General features: G+C 42.6%; 1 protein-coding gene across 14 annotated transcripts in view; it reads right to left on the bottom strand.

Moving 5' to 3' along the window:
* The window catches only part of RCBTB2 (RCC1 and BTB domain containing protein 2), a 61,921-nt gene that overhangs the window by 33,400 nt on the left and 11,514 nt on the right, over positions 1 to 17,007 (bottom strand). For 4 of the 14 annotated variants that reach the window (XM_043477822.1, XM_043477817.1, XM_043477812.1 and 1 more), the window contains exon 1: positions 9,639 to 9,895. The exons of 3 other annotated variants lie outside the window; for them this stretch is intronic. The gene's annotated coding sequence lies outside the window, so the exon portion shown is untranslated. Of the gene's footprint in view, positions 1 to 8,786; positions 8,852 to 9,172; positions 9,505 to 9,638; positions 9,897 to 17,007 lie in introns of those variants that run through there. 7 more of the 14 variants (XM_043477824.1, XM_043477813.1, XM_043477814.1 and 4 more) reach the window with 7 other exon arrangements.

The following is a 17,007-nucleotide window of genomic DNA, read 5'->3' on the forward strand; positions in this document are numbered from 1 at the left end:
GAAGTACCAGATAACATTTTTTTCTCATGATTGATTATTTGATTAGAAGAGGGGTTGTAAGTTTCAGATTCGGGGATTGTTGACAGATTTTTCTCCAAAAGCAGTGAATTGATTTGTATTCTCACATTTAGTCATTTTAATGGCACAGTTGTATGATTATCTATGTGAGTTTAACCTCCCAGACTCTGAGACTATGTAGTATAATTGTTCAGGACTTGGATTTTGGATCCAAAGTGACCTGACCTAGAAGCCCAGCTCCCTCAAATATTGGTTATGTAATTTTAAAGCAGTGACCACTTCTAGCTACAAAAAAGATAATAATAATTGTACCTACCTCTGGAGTAGGCCCATTCATTTAATATGTATTTACTGAGCATCTAAATGCCAGACAATATTTTAGGCATGCAAGACAGAGCAGTGAACAAAACAAAGTACTTGGTCCCAGAGTTCTTACTGTCTAGTGGGGGGAGATAGACATAGACCAAACTATTATATATATATATATAATAATTATAATTATATATAATATTTTGGTCTACGTTTATATATATATATATATATATGTATATATATATGTGTATATATATATGTTTTAAAACATGCAGAAAACAATACTATCTTATTGTGTGATGGATACTGACATACCCATGGCTGGACTTTGATGGAAATGTTTTCATAAGAAAGTTCACACCAGAGGTAATGCCAAAGGCAAAATTTGCCATGTAATTCTATCAATGAATTAGTGTAATTTGGTTTTTCCAATTGACAAGAGAATTTTCATGATTTTAATCTTAAGTTAAATTAATCATCTGAGTACAAAGGAAGGATAAGGTTACCCAATAGTAAGGAAAACAAAATTGTAGAATCAGAATAACACCATTCTAATACTGCCTTTACCGTGAACATAAGAATTTAATAAAGGCTTGATACTGACAACTCATAAACCACAATTTCTTTCATCATCAGTAAGATAAAATTCTACCAATAGAACAGGAAGATAACAACTCAATAACATAGAAAAAAGAGAGTATCTTAAATGCCAGGGAAGAAGAATCTGAAGTAGAAAAAAAGTGCATTAGAATGTGATTTCACTTCTGGTCTTACTCTGCTTACAAATTTCCCCCTTTTCTGCACAGGAGGGAGACCCAGGGCAGAGGCTGGCATTTGTATTGGGAAGCTCTTCTTCACAGTGACAGTGTTACGGCCTAAGATCATCCCACATGATACCCATAATATATGTTGCTTTACTGTTTTTCCTTACATATATTTTGGGATACATAACTTGGCTCATGTATTTACTTAATTACTCAACTTAAAAAGTGCCTTGTGCTTTGAAAAATAGTTTCTTATGCATTTCCTCATTTTGTTGAAATGTAATGAAAGAACAATGTTATTATGGAATTTTAATATACTGATATTTTGCCTTGCAATACAAAAAGAAATGGAAGAATAAGTACCTTTTCCAGCCAGAAGCTCCTGCCACTGACATCTGCCTTCAGAGGCTCCAAACAAGATACTCAAGAGCCAATGTTCCAAGTTTTAGTAAGAGCAATTTTCTTTTTTCCCACCACACCACGTGGCACGTGGGATCGTAGCTCCCTGACCAGGAATTGAACCTGTGGCCCCTGCAGTAGAAGCACAGAGTCCTAACTACTGGACCACCAGCGAATTCCCACAAGAGTAACTCTCAAAACCAAATATATATCAACTAAGGTAATCTTTTGCATGACATTTCCTACTTTGGCTGTTTCTCTAAACTTGTATATTTCTTTTTTTTTTTTTTTTAAACTTGTATGTTTCTAAACTATCCCTGTATGGGACAGATAACTCCTTTTTGTACATACTGTATTTTGAGAGTTTTATCTGTACTTTTAATAATAACACGGTTGAAGGTCAGTGGACAAGAGGACAGTCTTTCAGTAACTGAACACAATAAACATACCCATTCCTAATCCTCTTGAAGAACAGATCAAATAATTCATTTCTCTGTACAAAGCATATAATAAGCAATCTCTACATGTTATTACTGGTAATCAGAATTATTCAGTGTTTGTTAATATGGCAATGTATCATATTACTTGATAATACCTCTGACCTAATGAGTTCAACTGATAAATGGACACTCATTTGCCTAATTCATTCAACAAATATTGATTTAGTGCCTGCAGCAGGCACTAAATTGAAAGCAAATATGTAAAAAAAAAAAAAAAAAAACCCAAAACATGGAGCAAAAGGATATCCAGCTCATAGCTGCCTGTGTCAATATTACTCCAACCCAGTAGTAAGCATGGACCTTAAGCACTAATAAACTAGACACACTGTCCATGAGAGAATGCACTTTCCATATAAATTGTTATTGTGCAATTAATTAGAAGCTCCTAAATGCTGGTATCTGTTCTCTAGAAGTGATCCCAGAGGAAAAATTTAAAAAAAAGAAAATTGTTTTTTTGCAGAGAAAGGCTCAAAGCTCCCTTGGTAAAGAATCCGCCAACAATGCAGGAGATCCTGGTTCGATCCCTGGGTTGGGAAGATCCCCTGGAGTGGGGAAAGGCTACCCACTCCAATATTCTGGCCTGGAGAATTCCATGGAGAAGTCCATCAGGTCACAAAGGGTCAGACACGACTAAGAGTAAGCCCAGTGTCGTGTATTTTCAAAATTCAACTTCACAGTATGAAATCAACTCTAAAGCTATGCTTGAGAAACTTAATATATAAAAAAGTTTTCTTGCAATACAACACTTAATGCTTTTTCAGCAAATTTGCCCATCTGGGCAACACAGCTGATGAGGCTTTTATAATCAAAGACACAGGGCATGAAGGAAAACCAACGTCTTTTAGGACACCAGCATACAGCTTACAGTATCAGTGTGTTAATGAGCTCCAGACTAAGTAAACGTCAACGGGGTAATGATGGTGCCCACCTTCATGCTCACCTGAGCCCTTAAATGGTATGTCATCTGAAAGTCAGAAATAACATAAATATGCATAAATGTTCTGTTCAGTTCAGTCGCTCAGTCATGTCCGACTCTTTGCGACCCCATGAACCGCAGCATGCCAGAACTCCCTGTCCACCACCAACTCCCGGAGTTTACCCAAACCCATGTCCATTGAGTCACTGACGCCATCCAACCATCTTCTCCTCTGTCGTTCCCTTCTCCTCCTGACCTCAATCTTTCTCAGCATCAGGGTCTTTTCAAATGAGTCAGCTCTTTGCATCAGGTGGCCAAAGTACTGGAGTTTCAGCTTCAGCATCCGTCCTTCCAGTGAACACCCAGGACTGATCTCCTTTAGGATGGACTGGTGGATCTCCTTGCAGTCCAAGGGACTCTCAAGAGTCTTCTCCAACACCATAGTTCAAAAGCATAAATTCTTCGGCACTCAGCTTTCTTTATAGTCCAACTCTCACATCCATACATGACCACTGGAAAAACCATAGCCTTGACTAGACGGACCTTTGTTGACAAAGTAATGTCTCTGCTTTTTAATATGCTGTCTAGGTTGGTCATAACTCTCCTTCCAAGGAGTCAGCGTCTTTTCATTTCATGGCTGCAGTCACCATCTGCAGTGATTTTGGAGCCCCCCAAAATAAAGTCTGACACAGTTTCCACTGTCTCCCCATCTATTTCCCTTGAAGTGATGGGACCAGATGCCATGATCTTAGTTTTCTGGATGTTAAGCTTTAAGCCAACTTTTTCACTCTCCTCTTTCACTTTCATCAAGAGGCTTTTTAGTTCCTCTTCACTTTCTGCCATAGGGGTGGTGTCATTGCATATCTGAGGTTATTGATATTTCTCCTGGCAATCTTGATTCCAGCTTGTGCTTCTTCCAGCCCAGCGTTTCTCATGATGTACTCTGCATAGAAGTTAAATAAGCAGGGTGACAATATACAGCCTTGACATACTCCTTTTCCTACGGGAACCAGTCTGTTGGTCCATGTCCAGTTCTAATTGTTGCTTCCTGACCTGCATACAGGTTTCCCAAGAGGCAGGTCAGGTGGTCTCGAATTCCCATCTCTTTCAGAATTTTCCAGTTTATTGTGATCCACACAAAGTTGAAGGCTTTGGCATAGTCAATAAAGCAGAAATAGATGTTTTTCTGGAACTCTCTTGCTTTTTCGATGATCCATCGGATGTTGGCAATTTGATCTCTGGTTCCTCTTCCTTTTCTAAAACCAGCTTGAACATCTGGAAGTTCACGGTTCACGTATTTCTGAAGCCTGGCTTGGAGAATTTTGAGCATTACTTTATTAGCGTGTGAGATGAGTGCAATTGTGCAGTAGTTTGAGCATTCTTTGGCATTGCCTTTCTTTGGGACTGGAACGAAAACTGATCTTTTCCAGTCCTGTGGCCACTGCTGTTTTCCAAATTTGCTGATATATTGAGTGCAGCACCTTCATAACATCATCCTTTAGGATTTGAAATAGCTCAACTGGAATTCTGTCACCTCCACTAGCTTTGTTTGTAGTGATGCTTCCTAAGGCCCACTTGACTTCACATTCCAGGATGTCTGGCTCTAGGTGAGTGATCACACCATCGTGATTACCTGCGTTGTGAAGATCTTTTTTATACAGTTCTTCTGTGTATTCTTGCCACCTCTTCTTAATATCTTTTGCTTCTGTTAGGTCCATACCATTTCTGTCATTTATATTCTATGCATTTATATTACATGCATAAATGTAATATAAGATAATTAAACATGATCCCAATTATCCCTTGCCAGCTGTCATAAATCAATGACAAATGACAGTAAGATCCCTCCCTATAAAACTGCCAACTAAAGTGGGTCAATTATAGACAGGATGGACAAGACTGAAAAACTAAAAGCCCAACTAAAACCAAAGCACAACTTCAGAGGGAATGGTATTGCCACATGTTTATGATAAACAGCAAAATGACTTATGAAACAGAAACATAGTTGCCATTTTAATGATTCCATTGTAAACAGTTTCCAAATTTCACTAAGAGTGATGAAGCAGATCTCCAGTCCAAAGCAAAGTTGCATTTAGTTGGAAGAGATTAGGGAGCTCATCAGCATTGATCTTTTCAGACAAGCACAGCAAAAGTGTCACTTTCAAATTTGAAAAATCATCAACATAAACTATACAAATATTTTTAGATTGTGGCTCAAGACAGTAAAGAACCTGCCCCCAATATAGGAGACCTGGGTTTGATCTCTGGGTCAGGAAGACCTCCTGGAGAAGGGAATGGCTACCACTCCAGCATTCTTGCTTTGGAGAATTCCATGGAAAGAGGAGCCTGGCGGGCTACAGTCCATGGGGTTGCAGAGTCAGACACAACTGAGCAACTAACACTTTCACTTTCACACACTAGCTAAAATGAACAGGTACTTGAGATATTTGCAAATACGTTTGAAATTTAGATCTTTATAGATCTAATACAATTTTTTTAAGCCCTTAACATGGCTATTAAATAGCATTCTGTTAAAGATCTCTGCCCCACAATGTAAATTCAACATGGTAGCCCCTTTTGGCCTTGGCTCATTTCCATTTGCAATTCCCATTGTTCAATCAAATACACTCAGCATAATACAGAATATATTATAATGTGGTCACAATTAATGATTTACTCACATACTATCACCCACTGGTACATGTCAGCTCAAAATGTCTTCCTTGGGGACATATACATACTAGATATGAGGTCAGGTTAGATCAGCAAGGCTGAGACATATAAAAGGCACACTCCAAATGTCAGATTAATGCTGAAAAAAACTATTGTCTTAAATTCCCTGGAAACTTTCATGTTAAGATGAGCTCGCCATGTGAATCAGATAAATGTTCCTTCTGAATAATGAAGGCAAGGAGGATCCTACCAGTCTTCCATTGAAGGACACTATGAATATCCCTTTCAGAGAGGGAAGTTTATCTGCTCCTTTTAAGTAAATATCCTCATTTAGGGCTTCTCTGGAGGCCCAGTGGTTAAGAATCCACTTGCCAATGCAGCGGACACAGGTTCGATCCCTGGTCCGGGAAGATCCCACATGCCACGGGGCAACTCAGCCTGTGTGTCACAACTACTGAAGCCTGTGTGCCTAGCAAGAGAAGCCACAGCTTCTGAGAGAAGCCTGAGCACTGTAACAAAGAATAGCCCCTGTGCAACAGTGAAGATCTGTGCAGCCAAAAACAAACAAGCAAACATACTTTAAAAAAAAAAAAAATCCTCATTCAGCCCTCCATGTTTAGCTTTGAATAGGAGTCCCTGATGTCACACTGCAACCCTGATCATTCCATTCCATTCCATTCCATAATTCCATTCCCCTTCAAAGAGATTCTCAAATCTTTCCTGGTCAATTCTGATTTACAGGAAGTCAATTTCAGAAAACCTCAAAGGTAACAGCATCCTAGGCGCATTTTAATTTCACTTTAGCCATGTGATAAATCCAAAATTAAATATGACAAACTCCTAGAGTCATCAGCAAATCCCTTGGGTACTCTACATTTACAGTTTTAGATTAATAGCTTTTGATGTTTAAACACAGTGTTTGTAATCCACTTAAGTAAAGGACCCAGAGGGAAAAACACTTCACTTTCTAAAACTGTTCCTCTCCATCAGCCTCTTTCTCTAAGCATCCTTTAATTATGGACTGCAATTTGGCCAGGATTGTCTGGTTTATTCAGAAACCTCTAAGAGCAATAATTTAGTACCTTAAAGCATGATGTCATACCAGGTGACTCTTCAACTGTTTCAAATAAAGAAAATCAATGACTACTCATACAAAACAACTTCACCTGGTCATCCATAGTCAGAGGGACATCAAGAAACAATTGCAAAGTGCAGTAAAATGTGAAGAGAATACACATTTTTCCTCTACCCATCTTTAGTATTCGTTTGGCTCATCTTATCCATTCAAGAGCCCAGTCTCTTCATCTGATGTGCTGCATTAAACTGTAAAAGCATGAATATTGTGAACTTTTTGGAAAAGACATTTTTTCACCTATCTACTACAAAGGACAGTTACATTAGCCATAATGGAATGCTGTGGGGGTCCCATGAAACACACAGTAGAGAATGGTGGGGAAAAAAAGTTTTCCCAGAAAGATAATTCAATTCTAAAAACCAGGTTTCCACCATGAATATCACCTTCAGTTTATCCTTCAGACTTACCAAAACCACGCTGTTTAAAATTGCAACCCACATCTAAATCTCACTTCCCTTTCTCTCCTCTCTTTTCATTTTTTTAGAGCACTTACAATTTTCTAGCACAATAAATAATTAAATATGTTTGTTGTTAATCATTCTCTGCTAGAATTTAAGCTCCAGAGGAAAGAGATCTTTGTCTATTTTGTTCACTGACTTACTCTAAACACCTAAGACAATCTTATACAAACTAGTCACTCAGAAAATGTTTTTTGAATGAATGAATGAATCTACCTTGCAACTTCAGTATAAAATATTCTAGAGCTAAATACCAATTTCATGTGCACAGTTAACAAAATCTACTGGGACTTCCCTAGTGGTCCAGTGGCTAAGATTCCAAGCTCTCAATGAAGGGGGCCCACGTTCCATCCTTGGTCAGGGAACTAGATCTCACAAGCTTCCACTAAGAGATCCATTCCGCAACTAAAGATCTCACATGCAGCAACAAAGACAGAAGATCCGGAGTGCCACAACCAAGACCCAGGGCAGACAAACTAATAAACAAATGTTTAAAAAAAAAAAAAAAATCTACTGAGCTGCAATTATGGGGGAGACAGTGCATACACATACAAATCCATAGTATCAGACAGTGATAAGTGCTACAAAGCCAAATAGAGGATTAAAAAAAAAAAAAAAAAAGCCTAAGGGGATGGAGAGTGACAGAAGTGCCTTTTTAGATGAGGTAGTCACCTCTGAAGTAATGGCAATTAATTTGAGATCTTAATGAAGTTGGGTGCCATGCAGATTTGGGTAGAGGGGTTAAGCGAACTTTGAGCATGGAGGAAATGCACACGGCTGAGGGTGGAGGCGGGCTGGTAAGTGCGGAAACAACAGTAAGTCCTGTGGGGAAGGAGTGGAGTGTGCAAGAATGTGGTATTCCATTACTTTTGCGTGCGTGGGTGCTAAGTCCCTTCAGTCCTGTCAGACTCTGCGACCCTATGGACTGTAGCCAACCAGGCTCCTCCTTCCATGGGATTCTCCAGGCAAGGATCCTGGAGTGGACTGTCATTTCCTTTTCCAGGGGATCTTGCCCACCCAGATATGAAACCAGGGTCTCTAAGGTCTCCTGCATGGGCACATGGATTCTTTACCACCAGCGCCACCTGGGAAGCTTTTACCCACACTTAATAACGTGTATATTGCCTAACTCCCTGAAAAAGAGAGATTACATTTCACCTAGAGTACTCAGATTCTCTGATAGTAAATGCTTCTATTCCAGCCTCCAAATAGCTGTATCAGCACATCATATCAGATTACAAGGCACACAGCAATATTGTTAAAAATCATTCCAAGAACTGCCACTAGAGTGGCAGAATCTGACTTAAGCACCACTGCCCAGGAATGTGCAAAGCCAAGTAGGAACGTAGTACTAGAAAGGTGCAAAGCTAGGAGGCTCAATAAACATCAAACAGTGACTGTCACTTCCTAGTCTGGGGGAAAGATCTTCGTGGCAAAGCAGTTTGAGAACTCTACTCCCTTTTACTCAGCTCTAACAAAGATTAAGTCGCCAAGCGCAGTACCACCAGTCAGTTCTTCGACATGGGTTGTTACAGTCCTGGACTCGAACTGTCCAGACATATTATGTAATTTCCCACAGAACAAAAAGCAAAAAGCTCCCTTTGAACTCGCCTTCCAACTCCAAGCAGGAAGTTCTTTCTCCACCTGGGCGGAGCACTTGGAAAGTTTTCAGCATCTCAAAAAAATCTCTGCTTCCAGGGCAAGTATCTTCCAGCTTAAAATAAAGACTGAAGGCTATTTCTCCCCATCCCCCCACAGCAGTTCCCAAACAGCCTGGCCTAGCTTTTAGTCAGACTTCCTGTGCTATCTCTTGACATCAGGACCGAATGTTGAAGGCAAAGTGAGTTTAGCGCGCCGGTTCGGACCCGGAAGCTGGGGGAAATAGAGAGAGGTACAGGACCGCAACCGAGGGTTGAGGTGACGGAAACGAAAACCGCAGCCTCAAAGGGGTGCGGAGAGCGGGAAAGGAAGGCGAAGCCCCGAGGCAGTTGCCTCACCCGCTCTGGCCTAAGGAGAAGTCTCCAGCCAGGTGACTAGCCCTGGCGAGACGCCACACGCGACCCTCGCGGGGCCGCGCCACTTCCGCCAGCGACTCACGCATGCGCACCTCACGCCGCCTCGGTCCGAGACCTGGGTCGGGATATGATCCCAGGGCTGCGCGCCCTGCCACCGCCCGCGGCTGTGCGCAGGCGCGCCGACACCTGGGCCCTTATACGTTGCAAGAGTGTAGCCCCCGAGCCCCGCGCCCAGGCCTCGCAGGAGGACTTGCGCACGCGCAGAGACGCCTAAGCCAGCGGCCCCGGGCGGGGCTCTCGCCCCAGGGGCTACTCTCTCAGCTGCCGCGCCTCGAGGTCGGGCAGCGGGGGTAGGGAGAGGTGGCTTCCCGCTGTGGGGATCTGCGAGGGGCCGGATTCAAGCCCGGCGCCCCCTTCTGACTTCCCGCGCCATCCCCTCTGCCCTTACCTCACCGCAGGCCCGAACCACATCCGCTCGGCCTCTCAGGTCGCCGTTACTGCTCGGTCAGGGGACCGGCGCAACGACCAGCTGGCGCCTCTCCCAGAAGCAGCCGGGCCTCGGCGGGATGCGCCCGGATGCCCGATCGCCGAGGGAAGAGGAGGGGAGCGGACCCGAGGGGAGGGGAGGGGAGGGGGCCGGGCGATGGCGCCTCGCCCCTCCTCTCCGCTGCCCCCCAGCCGCCCCCGCCCCCTTTCTCACTGTTAAACGGACCCCTAGGACTGGGCACCGGCTACCCCCGCTGTGTGCACCTCTCCCCTTTTCTCAGGGATTCCCCTGTGGACACACCCCACCTCCTCCAGGCTTCTGGTCCCCAAAGTCGGGATTTCGGAGGTGTCTGAGCCGGAAGAGTGAGGCGCACAAAAGATGCTGGGGCAACCTCTTGTACAGTCCCTCTCCCCAAGCCAGTGCTGGCTTTTCGACTGGTGGTCCCTCCATCAGGGAGTTCAGATCACTTCTACACACGGTCTCCCTGCTTTCCCTTCACTGCTGTGGGGCTGAAGTCCTGTACCTTTCTAATCCAAAGGCCGAAATAATGAGTGATGGAAGCTGAGGCGGTGACCTAGGTTACAGGTTACGTTGGGACCAAGGTCCTTTGGAACAACCACGCTCTCCGTTTATCTGCAGTCATTTCTTGTATTAGACTACACTTCTCTTGGTCTTCGTAGATTTTCGTAAAATGCATCACAGCTTTATGTGTGTGTTAGTCGATCAGTCGTTTCCAACTCTGCAACCCCACAGACTGCAGCCGGCCAGGTTCCTCTGTCCATGGGATTCTCCAGGCAAGAATACTGGGGTGGGTTGCCATTCCCTTCTCCAGGGGATCTTCCCCACCCAGGGATTGAACCCCGGTCTCCTGCACTGCAGGCAGATTCCCAGCTTTGTAATCAGAGCTCTATAGTGTGCAATAATTTCTTCCACCTTGCTACACTGACGTTGGGCCTAAGTGGATTTTGGTATTGACAAAACGTGCTGTAACTGATGTTATTAAGCTGTTCCTATGAAGTAAACTGATTTCTTTTACACTGGCTTTTTAATACAGATTTTGAGGTAGGAGATAGATGGGCTGCAGGTTGGAAATTTACAGTCACCCTTCTGTTTGCAGTTTTTGAGATAAGAGATAGATGGGCTCCAGTTGAGGAATTTACAGCCAACAAAAACAGGATACATAGCCAGTCTTTGTCTGTCACCTCAAGGGAATAATCATGGCAAGGACAAAGAAAGGGGAAAAAAAAATCCCTGTCTGATAAGGGAGCCCTGTCTGATAAGGGAGACACTGCACATTTGCAGAAAAGGCTCCTTGGAGCCAAAAGTCAGAGACTAAGTTCCAGGCCATAATGGGTCTTGCTCCTCCCAGAAGCCTTCACTTCAGAGATCCATCTTGGCTAGGGTGTGCATGGGCCAAGGGGAGGGTCCTGAGACACATTAACCAGGGGTACAGAGCAAGGTGATTGGCCTGAGGGAAGATGAAGACCCAGAAAACTGACGCTTTATGAAAGATTTAAACTTCCCAAAGGCGTGATTCTTTCTCTCAGCACCCCATGTGCCTTTCCCCATGTACTTTTCTTTTCAATAAACTTTTTACTTTACCTTCTGCCTCCTCACCTGAATTTGTTCTTGGCTAGGCAGGCAACGTCACTTTCACTTTTCACTTTCATACATTGGAGAAGGAAATGGCAACCCACTCCAGTGTTCTTGCCTGGAGAATCCCAGGGACAGGGGAACCTGGTGGGCTGACGTTTATGGGATCGCAGAGTTGGACACAACTGAAGTGACTTAGCAGCTTAGCAGGCAGGCACGACTAGGGACTTTTAGCCCTAACTCCTGGCTCCTGTGGTCCAGTGGTTAGGACTCCCAGTCTGGGAAACTAAGACCTTGCTTCCAGCCACCTTCACTGCTGTTTGCTTGCAAGCTGCCACTTACTGCTGCACACATCTGAAATGTTTGACACAGATTCGAAGTTCAAATGATTTACCAAAAGCAGCATAGCCACATGGAGTAATTGAGATTTCAACTCAGAATGACCATGTCAGTCTTTTGTGTGGTTTGGCTTTTGTCATGTCATTGAAGAAGCATCATTCTGGAACATCTAGCTACTTTTATGGCAGGTGCTATAGTTGGCAGGCACTTATGTCTATCATCAGATCATAGTCCTCTGAACCCCATGGGGCTCGCATTTATTTGATTTTATGGGACATGAGCTGAGCAGAAGCCTTACATGCATGACGACATTGCATAAGACAAAGTCCGACCACCCCACCCCACCCCACCCCACCCCCACCCCACCAAACAACTAGTTATCCTTTGGCTTGCTTTTATTGTCTGAACTGCTCACCTTGTGGTATTTTAGTTCCCTGACCAGAGGTTGAAGCCAGGCCCTGGCAGTGAAAGCCCAACATCCTAACCACATTCCATTCCCTGGAAAGACGGGGAATTCCCCCTTTTGGCCTTTTAATATAAACTAATACGAACAAAGCTAGTGGAGGTGATGGAATTCCAGTTGAGCTATTTCAAACCCAAAAGGATGATGCTGTGAAAGTGCTTCACTCAATATGCCAGCAAATTTGGAAAACTCAGCAGTGGCCACAGGACTGGAAAAGGTCAGTTTTCATTCCAGTACCTAAGAAAGGCAATCCCATAGAATGTTCAAACTACCGCACAATTGCACTCATCTCACACGCTAGTAAAGTAATGCTCAAAATTCTCCAAGCCAGGCTTCAGAAATACGTGAACCGTGAACTTCCAGATGTTCAAGCTGGTTTTAGAAAAGGAAGAGGAACCAGAGATCAAATTGCCAACATCCGATGGATCATCGAAAAAGCAAGAGAGTTCCAGAAAAACATCTATTTCTGCTTTATTGACTATGCCAAAGCCTTCAACTTTGTGTGGATCACAATAAACTGGAAAATTCTGAAAGAGATGGGAATTCGAGACCACCTGACCTGCCTCTTGAGAAACCTGTATGCAGGTCAGGAAGCAACAATTAGAACTGGACATGGACCAACAGACTGGTTCCCATAGGAAAAGGAGTATGTCAAGGCTGTATATTGTCACCCTGCTTATTTAACTTCTATGCAGAGTACATCATGAGAAACGCTGGGCTGGAAGAAGCACAAGCTGGAATCAAGATTGCCAGGAGAAATATCAATAACCTCAGATATGCAATGACACCACCCCTATGGCAGAAAATGAAGAGGAACTAAAAAGCCTCTTGATGAAAGTGAAAGAGGAGAGTGAAAAAGTTGGCTTAAAGCTTAACATTCAGAAAACTAAGATCACGTCATCTGGTCCCATCACTTCAAGGGAAATAGATGGGGAGACAGTGGAAACAGTGTCAGACTTTATTTTTTGGGGCTCCAAAATCACTGCAGATAGTGATTGCAGCCATGAAATTAAAAGACACTTACTCCTTGGAAGGAAAGTTATGACCAACCTAGACATATTTAAAAGCAGAGACATTACTTTGCCAACAAAGTTCCATCTGGTCAAGGCTATGGTTTTTCCAGTGGTCATGAATGGATGTGAGAGTTGGACTGTGAAGAAAGCTGAGCGCTGAAAAATTGATGCTTTTGAACTATGGTGTTGGAGAAGACTCTTAAGAGTCCCTTGGACTGCAAGGAGATCCAACCTGTCCATCCTAAAGGAGATCAGTCCTGGGTGTTAATTGGAAGGACTGATGCTGAAGCTGAAACTCCAGTAATTTGGCCATGTCATGTGAAGAGTTGACTCATTGGAAAAGACCCTGATGCTGGGAGGGATTGGTGGCAGAAGGAGAAGAGGACAACAGAGGATGAGATGGCTGGATGGCATCACCGACTCTATGGACATGGGTTTGAGTAAACTCTGGGAGTTTGTGATGGACAGGGAGGCCTGGCATGCTGCGATTCATGGGGTCACAAATGAGTCGGACACAACTGAGCAACTGAACTGAACTGAATAAAACTAAGTGAAAGTTCAGCTCAGAATTTTGATTTGAAAAGGATAATCAAAAGGAACTCCTTCAAGAGTGTTTATCTAAGGGGAAGGGTGGCCAGATGAGGTGGGGTTATCACTTAAACATACCTTCCTTATACAATTACTTGTGATGTTTCTATCTCACTAGATTGTGAAACTCTTGAGGGCATAAGAAATAAAGAAGGTAAAGTCGCTCAGTCGTATCCAACTCTTTGCAGCCCCATGGACTGTAGCCAACCAAGCTCCTCCATCCATGGAATTTTCCAGGCAAGAGTACTGGAGTGGATAGCCATTTCCTTCTCCAGGGGAATCTTCCTGACCCAGGGATCGAACCCAGGTCTCCTGCATTGCAGCCAGATGCTTTACCATCTGAGCCACCGGGGAAGCATCCTTGAGGGTATAGATCTTGCCTTGTTATGTATGTATCACAAAATGCTTAAGAATTGTTTGTGGAATAAATTAACCTTGATTATGTGCCTTTGGTTTCTCAAATATGCTTTGCTACTACATGAAAAGACCTAAACATAAACATGAATCCATAGTCTACTTTCATTTGGGATGGTTTGTGCCAGTTCTCCTGGACCTGATAGCCTGGTTAAACATACCTCTTAAGTGTTCAGTTCAGTTGCTCAGTCGTGTCGAACTCTTTGAGACCCCCACAGACTGCAGCAAACCAGGCTTCCCTGTCCATCACCTACTCCTGGAACTTACTCAGACTCAGGTCTATCAAGTCGGTGATGCCATACAACCATCTCATCCTCTGTCATCCCCGTCTTCTTCCTCCTTCAATCTTTCCCAGCATCAGGGACTTTTCAAATGAGTCAGTTCTTCCCATCAGGCGGCCAAAGTATTGGAGTTTCAGCTTCAGCATCAGTCCTTCCAATGAATATTCAGGACTGATTTCCTTTACTATTGATTGGTTGGATCTTCTTGCAGTCCAAGGGATGCTCAAGAGCTTTCTCCAACACCACAGTTCAAAAGTATCAATTCTTTGGTGCTCAGCTTTCTTTATAGTCCAACTCTCACATCCATATATGACTACTGGAAAAACCATAGCCTTGGCTAGATGGACCTTTGTTGGCAAAGTAATGTCTTTGCTTTTTAGTATGTTGTCTAGGTTGGTCATAGCTTTTCTTCCAAGGAGCAAGTGCCTTTTAATTTCATGGCTTCAGTCACTATCTGCAGTGATTTTGGAGCCCCAAAAAACTAAAGTCTCTCACTGTTTGCATTATTTCCTCATCTATTTGCCATGAAGTGTTGGGACTGGATGCCATGATCTTAGTTTTCTGAATGTTGGGTTTTAAAACAACTTTTTCACTCTCCTCTTTCACTTTCATCAAGAGGCTATTTAGTTCTTCTTCTCTTTCTGCCATAAAGGTGGTGTCATCTGCATATCTGAGGTTATTGATATTTCTCCTGGCAATCTTGATTCCAGCTTGTGCTTCATCCAGCCTGGCATTTCGCATGATGTACTCTGGATATAAGTTAAATAAGCAGAGTTACAGTGTACAGCCCTGACGTACTCCTTTCCCAATTTGGAACCAGTCTGTTGTTCCATGTCCGGTTCTAACTGTTGCTTCTTGATCTGCATATAGATTTCTCAGGAGGCAGGTCAGATGGTCTGATATTCCCATCTCTGGAAGAATTTTCCACAGTTTCTTGTGATCCACACAGTCAAAGGCTTTGGCATAGTCTTAAGTGTTATTGATATTAATTCAAAAAGGCTTTAAGTCACTTTTTTTTTTATACCCTGATCAACCAGTTTTCTCCTTCCTGCTTTCCTTGTCGCATATTAGTATAACACCAAGTCTGCATTAAAAATCACTTATTTTTCTGTTCAGGAAAGGACTTTTTCTTTGATCACCACCAAAGCTAAAATGCATTGTTCAACAAGTTTAGAGTTGATTCATGAAACAGAAATTCTTTCTTACTCAAACACTCGCTGTTTCCTGCCTCTTTTCCCTGTATCCAGACTATATTTAAGGCATTTTAAGGAATTCAGGGACTTCCCAGGTGGCACTAACGGTAAAGAACCCACCTGCTAGTGCAGTAAACTTGATTAGCTGTAGGTTCAATCCCTGGGTGGGAAAGATCCCCTGGAGGAGGGCTCGGCAACCCACTCCAGTATTCTTGCCTGGAGAATCCCCTTGGACGAGGAGCCTGGCGGGCTACAGTTCATAGTGTTGCAAAGAGTCGGACATGACTGAAGCGACTTAGCACACATGCAAGGGATTTGAGTCACTGTCTAGAAAGCAAAATTATAAAATAAAAAAAAACCTTTCATACAGAATGTCATACAGAATTTACAAATCAACCTATGTAACAATCCTTTCTCTGCAGAAATAATACTTCTGACAAATTAGTAATTAATTTTTAAAAGATAGGGTATTTTTAAAATAAGATACATATATCTTTAAAATCCTGAAGATTTTAGTCCTGAGATTATTCCTAAATGATGAAAAAATAAAAGACAGTTTATAGTATAGACCATCTGTGATTTCAGCCTCTGAAATATATTGTTAATGAGGAATTTGATTGAATGAGATTACTGCAAGAATGATTAGAACAGAGGATTCAGTAAGTGTTGATTATAGAATATACTCCTGGAATATAAAGTAGGAAATTTCCTTCGACAAATCTGACCCCTAGAGCAGTTGGATTGTGGAAGAAAATTGTTAGAATACCTCTATCTCTGTCTAAATTAAGAAATCAAACTTTACTAGTATTTAACGTGGAGATTGACAATAGTGCCTATTTTGGGGGTCATAGTACCTGATCAAAAACATGTAGAGGGTTTCCTTGGTGGCTCAGTGGTGAAGAATCTGTTTTCCAATGCAGAAGACAGAGCTTCATTCCCTGATCTGGGAAAATCCCACATGCAGCAGAACAACTAAACCCATGTGCCATACTACTGAGGCCTGTGCACCCTAGACCCCATGTTCCACAACACGATAAGCCACTGCAAAGAGAAGCCTGCCCTCTGCAACTAGAGAGTGGCTCCTGCTTGCCGCAAGTAGAAAAAAGCCTAAAAGAAGACCCAACACAGCCAAAATTAAATAAATAAATTTATTAAATGTGTAGAGACCAACTTCCTTAGAGTACCATTAGCTCTGTAGGCAAGCATCTGATTTCACCACATGTTTTGAATCTCTGTAATATTTTTTTTTTTGTTGTTGGCAAAGTAATGTCTCTGCTTTTTATTTATTTTTTTTTATTTTATTTTTTATTTTATTTTTTATTATTATTATTTTTTTTCCAGTGGGTTTTGTCATACATTGATATGAATCAGCCATGGATTTACATGTATTCCCAATCCCGATCCCCCCTCCCACCTCCCTCTCTCCACCCGATTCCTCTGGGTCTT

This window comes from Cervus canadensis, chromosome 9 (genome assembly GCF_019320065.1).
Source record: "Cervus canadensis isolate Bull #8, Minnesota chromosome 9, ASM1932006v1, whole genome shotgun sequence".
NCBI lineage: Eukaryota > Metazoa > Chordata > Mammalia > Artiodactyla > Cervidae > Cervus > Cervus canadensis.